Source organism: Chiloscyllium plagiosum, unplaced genomic scaffold (genome assembly GCF_037043375.1).
Source record: "Chiloscyllium plagiosum isolate Xiang-an unplaced genomic scaffold, Cpla_swu_hap1 HiC_scaffold_1, whole genome shotgun sequence".
NCBI classification, from domain to species: Eukaryota; Metazoa; Chordata; class Chondrichthyes; order Orectolobiformes; family Hemiscylliidae; genus Chiloscyllium; species Chiloscyllium plagiosum.
The window spans coordinates 64,409,896-64,417,139 of NW_028270139.1; positions in this window are offsets into that span (position 1 = coordinate 64,409,896).

Here is a 7,244-nt window from a genome sequence, read left to right on the forward strand (position 1 = left end):
GCAGAATCTTGGAATTGCTTCCTGGTCAACACATAATGTGGCCTTGACTCCTTTGATGGTCCCTAGACCTTCCTGAAAAACGTCTAATATTTAATTAAAACTTCAATCAGGCAGCCATCTTCTAATGAAAACATGTTGAGCCAAACCACAGTAAATCTTTCTCAATCAATTTCACCCCATTAGACATGGGCCCAAGCCTTTTACTACAATCAGTGATAACTGAACCAGCTTCTCATAACAAGACGGGGACCAAAGTTGTACCCTTAATTTGTAATGGTTCTATGGTATAGGTTCTCAGTCTAGCCAAGGTCTTACACAAACTTAAGGGTTGGAATCTAGAGGGAATTTTGTCAAAGACTGGTTCTGAAATCACTGATAAAGCTGGATCAATATCATCCATTAGAACTGGGTGACCATTTAACCAAACAGTTATTTTGATTGGTTCTGATTTGGATATTGCTAAGGAATTTAACTGTATCAAGACAGATGTATGTTGGCTTTCCAGGATGTGCACCCTCCTGGATACCGGCCTATGAGTCCTCTTACTCAATTCAGACCTTGTTGGGACTCGTTTGCAGTCTCGGGTCTGCATACCAGCAGCAACTACAATGGCTTGCTGGCCTGGATCCTGAAGAAACTATTAACCATTTAGGCTTTGTTTTGGGATTTTGACCTAGAGTCCCTCTATTCAGTATATGTCCTGAGTGAGGTTATGCAATTGCTTTCACTCAAGTGATGTCCCCCAAGCTCAATCAGTCTGGCTTGAGTGTCCACTTCTATGGAAGTCATGATTTGGAGACACTGGTGTTGGACTAGGTGTACAAAGTTAAAAATCACACAACACCAGATTATGGTCCAAAAGGTTTATTTGGAAGGACTAGCTTTCAGAGTGCTGCTCCTTCAGTAAGTGGTTATGGAGAATAAGATTGTAAGACAGCAAAAGTTTACACTGTGATGTAACTGAAATTATATATTGAAAAAGACCTGGATTGTTTGTCAAGTCTTTCATCTTTTAGAATGTTAAAAATCACACAACACCAGATTATAGTCCAACAGGTTTAATTGGAAGCACTAGCTTTCGGAGCACTGCTTCTTCATCAGGTCATTGTAGAGTGCACAATTGTAAGACACAGAATTTATAGCAAAAGTTTACAGTGTGATGTAGCTAAAATTATACATTGAAAAATACCTTGATTGTTTGTTAAGTCTCTCATCTGTTAGAATGACCACAATAATTTCACTTCTTTCATATGGAAAGTGTGTCTGTGTATAGGAGCCAAGCAGAGGCTGATAGCTACACATAGGGAGGGCCTCAACCGGGACCTTGGGTTCATGTTACATTACAGGTAACCACCATTACACTGTACACACACACAGACACTCCTACGCACGCACGCACACACACAGGCACTCCTATACACAGACACGAACACAGACACTCCACACACTCCTACAGACACACACACTCCTACACTCACACATGCATCCTCTCACAGACTTAGACACTTTACACCCACACACATATATACACTCTCTCTCACAGACACTCACAATCCCCCACCCCAGACACACACACTCCCATACACACAGAAACCCACATGCACACATACATATATACGTTTGTGGGATGATTTTGTACTTGCAGAGTTAAATTGTACTTTGCTCAAAAATTGCATGAATCCATGTAAGACTCTGTTAACTCACTTTTTAGATTAGAATCAATCTAAACATTATGACACAGACAGGGGACACAGGGGGCTAACACCTTCAACATCTCAACATCCTATCTGCGCTGGCACCAATTGTGACAGTTAACCTGAGAATGTAACTTTTTTAAAAAAACGTTTTGCGATTTTCATATGAAAGAAGTAAAACTATCATGGTCATTCTAACAGATGGGAGACTTAACAAACAATCAAGGTATTTTTCAATGTATAATTTCAGTTTCATCACACTGTAAACTTTGCTATAAATTCTGTGTCTTACAATTGTGTACTCCACAACCACCTGAAAAAGGAGAGGCGCTCCGAAAGCTAGTGCTTCCAATTAAACCTATTGGACTATAACCTGGTGTTGTGTGATTTTTAACTTTGTACGCCCCAGTCTAACACCGGCATCTCCAAATCTTTTAGAATGACCATGTTGGTTTCAGTTCTTTCATATGTAATCGCAAAACCTTTTTCAAAAGCTACATTCCCAAGTGAGCTCTAACAATTGGTGTTATGTCGGCCAAGATTATGTATTGAAGGTGTTAGCTTCCCTGTGTGTGTCTCCACACAGCCCCACACAGAGATGCCAACACCTTCAATACATTATCTGGGCTGACGTTTGTTAAAGTTCACTTGGGAATGTAGTTTTTAAAAAAAACTTTGCGATTTACATATGAAAGAACTGAAACCAACATGGTCATTCTAAAAGATGAGAGACTTAACAAACAATCCAGGTCTTTTTCAATATATAATTTCAGTTACATCACACTGTAAACTTTAGCTATAAATTCTGTGTCTTACAATCTTATCCTCCACAACCACAGTGATGAAGGAGCAGTGACTCGAAAGCTGGTGCTTCCAAATAAACCTGTTGGAATCTAACCTGGTGTTGCGTGACTTTTAACTTATATGGAATACACTGTAACTCATATGCTCCACTTGTCACAATTATCTGTTTGAAGTCCAGTTGGACTTCAGTTAATAGACACTTTTGTATGTTTACATCATTAATCCCGCATACCAGACTGTCTCTCAGCATCTCAGTAAGAGATAAACAAAGGTCCCATGCCTCTGCCAGTTATCTTGACCTAGTCAAAAATCTCGACATGGATTTCCCTGGTTCTCGAACTGGTGAGAAAAACTGATAGCATCTCAGAATTAGAGGAGGCTTGGGGTCATAATAGTCCTTAACTAAATCCAAATTTCTTGACTGGTTTTAGTATCTGGTGCCTCAGGAAACATTAGGCTCCTAATAACCATAAAAGCTGCGGGTCCACAAGCTGTCAGGAGAATTACTCATTGTTTTTCATTGCCCCAGTGTCATTTGCCCGGAAAAATAATGCATTCTTTCCACAGTCTCAATGGCAGGAGCTAAGTAAAGTATACCAAATAACGGCATAATGCCAGAAATATTTATTACAGCTCAAATGCAATTGTTGGGAGCAAATTTCTTCAGGAGCCTTTTTTTTTCTCTCGTTGCTACGAAAATAACTCCACAGAGACTGGTATCCTGTCACCAAGTCATCACATATTTAGACATGTGTAGTACTTGACATTGCTCCAGCTTCCTCAGAACCAGCTCTCAGAGTGATCAGAACCTCTGATATGCCTGTTCTTATCTGTCAGCCAGGGCTTCCTGATTGAACCAGGTTAACAGACCCAATCAGGGAACTCATATTCTATGACGGCTGACCTCATTACAATCACTACACTGAGGTTTTCTTTCACTCACTCATGGAATGTAGGTCTCACTGGTAGTCTAACAAGTAGAGATTATTGTTATTTATTGCCTGACTGTAACTAGGTACCCATTACACTGGCACAATAGATATTGATACTGAGACTATGAGGGACTCCTCTACTGTTAGATTTTACTTCTTTGAGAACCAAAGCTGTTTCCCAGCCTGGGTCTATGACTGAGGTTGTTAATGCACTGCTCGCCATTAAGCCTTTCAGATCCTTAAACCTTTTATACAACAATGTTGGTAAAGAATTAAAAGAAATGATCACAATATATATAAAATTACTGAAATAAAAATAGAAGGAATTTAGGTTAAAAAAGAAATAAGCATTTAAACAGAAATAATATTAGTCTGCTATTGTCAACTGCTCACTTAAATTGGACATATACATTAAAATCTACATAGACAAGTAGGGGAAATTCCATTAATCTTAGATTTCAGGATGATTTTAAGTATCTGAGGTGATAGTACGACTACGGACTTCAAATCAACCTCTAGAGACTTGTGTAGTTCTAGTGTTTCAGTACAGTACTGAAGGATCACTGACCGTTGGATTAGATTTTAATCCAAAATACTGTCTAACTTTTCAAATGAATATAAAAGATTCCACAACTGTATTCGAAGATAGAGAAGAGAGGTTCTCATAGCATCCTGGCTAATAGAACATAGAACATAGAACATAGAAGAATACAGCGCAGTACAGGCCCTTCGGCCCTCGATGTTGCGCCGATCCAAGCCCACCTAACCTACACTAGCCCACTATCCTCTATATGCCTATCCAATGCCTGCTTAAATGCCCATAATGAGGGAGAGTCCACCACTGCTACTGGCAGGGCATTCCATGAACTCACGACTCGCTGAGTAAAGAACCTACCCCTAACATCTGTCCTATACCTACTCCCCCTTAATTTAAAGCTATGCCCCCTTGTAATAGCTGACTCCATACGTGGAAAAAGATTCTCACTGTCGACCCTATCTAAACCCCTAATCATCTTGTACACCTCTATCAAGTCACCCCTAAACCTTCTTTTCTCCAATGAAAACAACCCCAAGTGCCTCAGCCTTTCTTCATACGATCTTTCTACCATACCAGGCAACATCCTGGTAAACCTCCTCTGCACCCGTTCCAGTGCCTCCACATCCTTCCTATAGTATGGCGACCAAAACTGCACACAATACTCCAGATGTGGCCGCACCAGAGTCCTATACAACTGCAACATGACCTCAGTACTCCGGAACTCAATTCCTCTACCAATAAAAGCCAGTACGCCATATGCCTTCTTCACCGCACTATTTACCTGGGTGGCAACTTTCAAAGATCTGTGTACATGGACACCAAGATCCCTCTGCTCATCCACACTACCAAGTATCCGACCATTAGCCCAGTACCCCATCTTTTTATTACTCTTACCAAAGTGAATCACCTCACACTTAGCTACATTGAACTCCATTTGCCTCCTTTCTGCCCAGTTCTGCAGCTTATCTATATCCCGCTGTAACCTGCCACATCCTTCCTCACTGTCTACAACTCCTCCGACTTTCGTATCATCCGCAAACTTGCTCACCCAACCTTCTAACCCCTCCTCCAGGTCATTTATAAAAATGACAAACAGCAATAGTCCTAAAACAGATCCTTGCGGAACACCGCTAGTGACGGCACTCCAAGATGAACCTTTGCCATCAACTACTACCCTCTGTCTTCTTCCAGCCAGCCAACTCCTAATCCAAACCTCCAACTCACCCTCAATGCCATACCTCCGTATTTTTTGCAGTAGTCTACCATGGGGAACCTTATCAAACGCCTTACTAAAATCCATATACACCACATCTACCGCTTTCCCCTCGTCCACCTCCTTAGTCACCTTCTCAAAGAAATCAATAAGGTTTGTGAGGCACGACCTGCCCTTCACAAAACCATGCTGACTATCCTTGATCACATTATTCCTATCCAGATGTTCATAAATCCTATCCCTTACAATTCTCTCTAAGATTTTGCCCACAACAGAAGTGAGACTCACCGGCCTATAGTTACTAGGGTTATCCCTACTCCCCTTCTTGAACAAGGGAACCACATTTGCTAGCCTCCAATCTTCTGGCACTACTCCTGTAGACAAGGAGGACATAAAAATCAAGGCCAATGGCTCTGCAATCTCCTCCCTTGCTTCCCAGAGAATCCTAGGATAAATGCCATCAGGCCCAGGGGACTTATCTATTTTCACCCTTTCCAGAATTTCCAACACCTCTTCTCTACATACCTCAAAGCCATCCATTCTACTTAATTGTGACTCAGTACTCACATTGACAACAATGTCCTGTTCCTGATTGAATACTGACGAAAAGTATTCATTCAGTGTCTCCCCAATCTCTTCAGCCTCCACACGCAACTTCCCACTACTATCCTTGACTGGACCTATTCCTACCCTAGTCATTCTTTTATTCCTGAATACCTATAGAAAGCCTTAGGGTTTTCCCTAATCCTACCAACTAAGGACCTTTCATGTCCCCTCCTTGCTGCTCTTAGCTCTCTCTTCAGGTCCTTCCTGGCTACCTTATAACTCTCAATCGCCCCAATTGAACCTTCACGCCTCATCTTTACATAGGCCGCCCTCTTCCATTTAACAAGGGATTCCAATTCCTTATTAAACCACGGCTCCCTCACACGACCCTTTCCTCCCTGCCTGACGGGTACATACTTATCAAGGACACTCAATAGTTGCTCCTTGAACAAGCTCCACATATCAATTACACCCTTGCCTTGAAGCTTACTTTTCCAAGCCACACATCCTAAGTCATGCCTCACCGCATCATAATTTCCCTTCCCCCAGCTATAACTCTTGCCCTGTAGTGCACACTTATCCCTCTCCATCACTAGAGTAATGTTCATGCCTCCACCAATATAGCAGATATTGTATGTACCTGCATGCAGTATGAGTTAATCAGCTTTCAGCTTTGAGCTGATAAGTGGTAATTAACATTTATATAACACAAGAGGCATGCAATGACCACCTTCAATGGGGGTCTAAACACTTGCCATGACAATTAACAGCATTGTAATGATTAAATCTCTCATCATCAAGATCCTTGGGATTACCACTCAGCAGTAACTTAACTGGAACAGCCACAGTAATTGTGGAGCTACCAGAGCAACAAGTAACTTATCACTAGAGTTTTTGAGGCTTGTCCACCGTCTACAAAGCAGAAGTCAGGAATGTGGGGAATACCCTCCATTTACCTGAATGTGTCAGCCCCAAACAACAGTCCAGAAGATCAGCATGATGTAGAATAAAGCAGCACCTTAATCAGCACCCATCCATCACATTAAACGTTTCTCACTCCACCACAGCTGCACACCAACACTGCAGCACCAAGCTGCTCACCAAAGCTTCTTCCACAGCACCTTCCAATTCTTTGACTGCTCCCACCTGGAAAGCTAAGTGCAGAAGAAGAATAGAAACACCAATTCTCCACCAACCTATTCCACATCCTGGTACCGTATCACTATTTCTTCACTATTACTAGATCTAAACACTAGAATTCTGTTCTTCTTAGCCATAACAATATTGGGATTGAGAATTCAGGCTTATTCATGCTGTTTGACTGAGTGGGGAAGTTGAGGACAGGAAGTTATATCACAAACCCTCCAGGAAAGCATCCAACAAAAAATACCAATCCATGGTGCAAAAAATATTGAGGCCAGAACAATGCATTTGACCAGAATCGAGAACAGAAAGGGTTTAGAGAACATTATTTCGCTATTTTCACAGTACTAGTTTAATACGAGAGTCTTCATCTG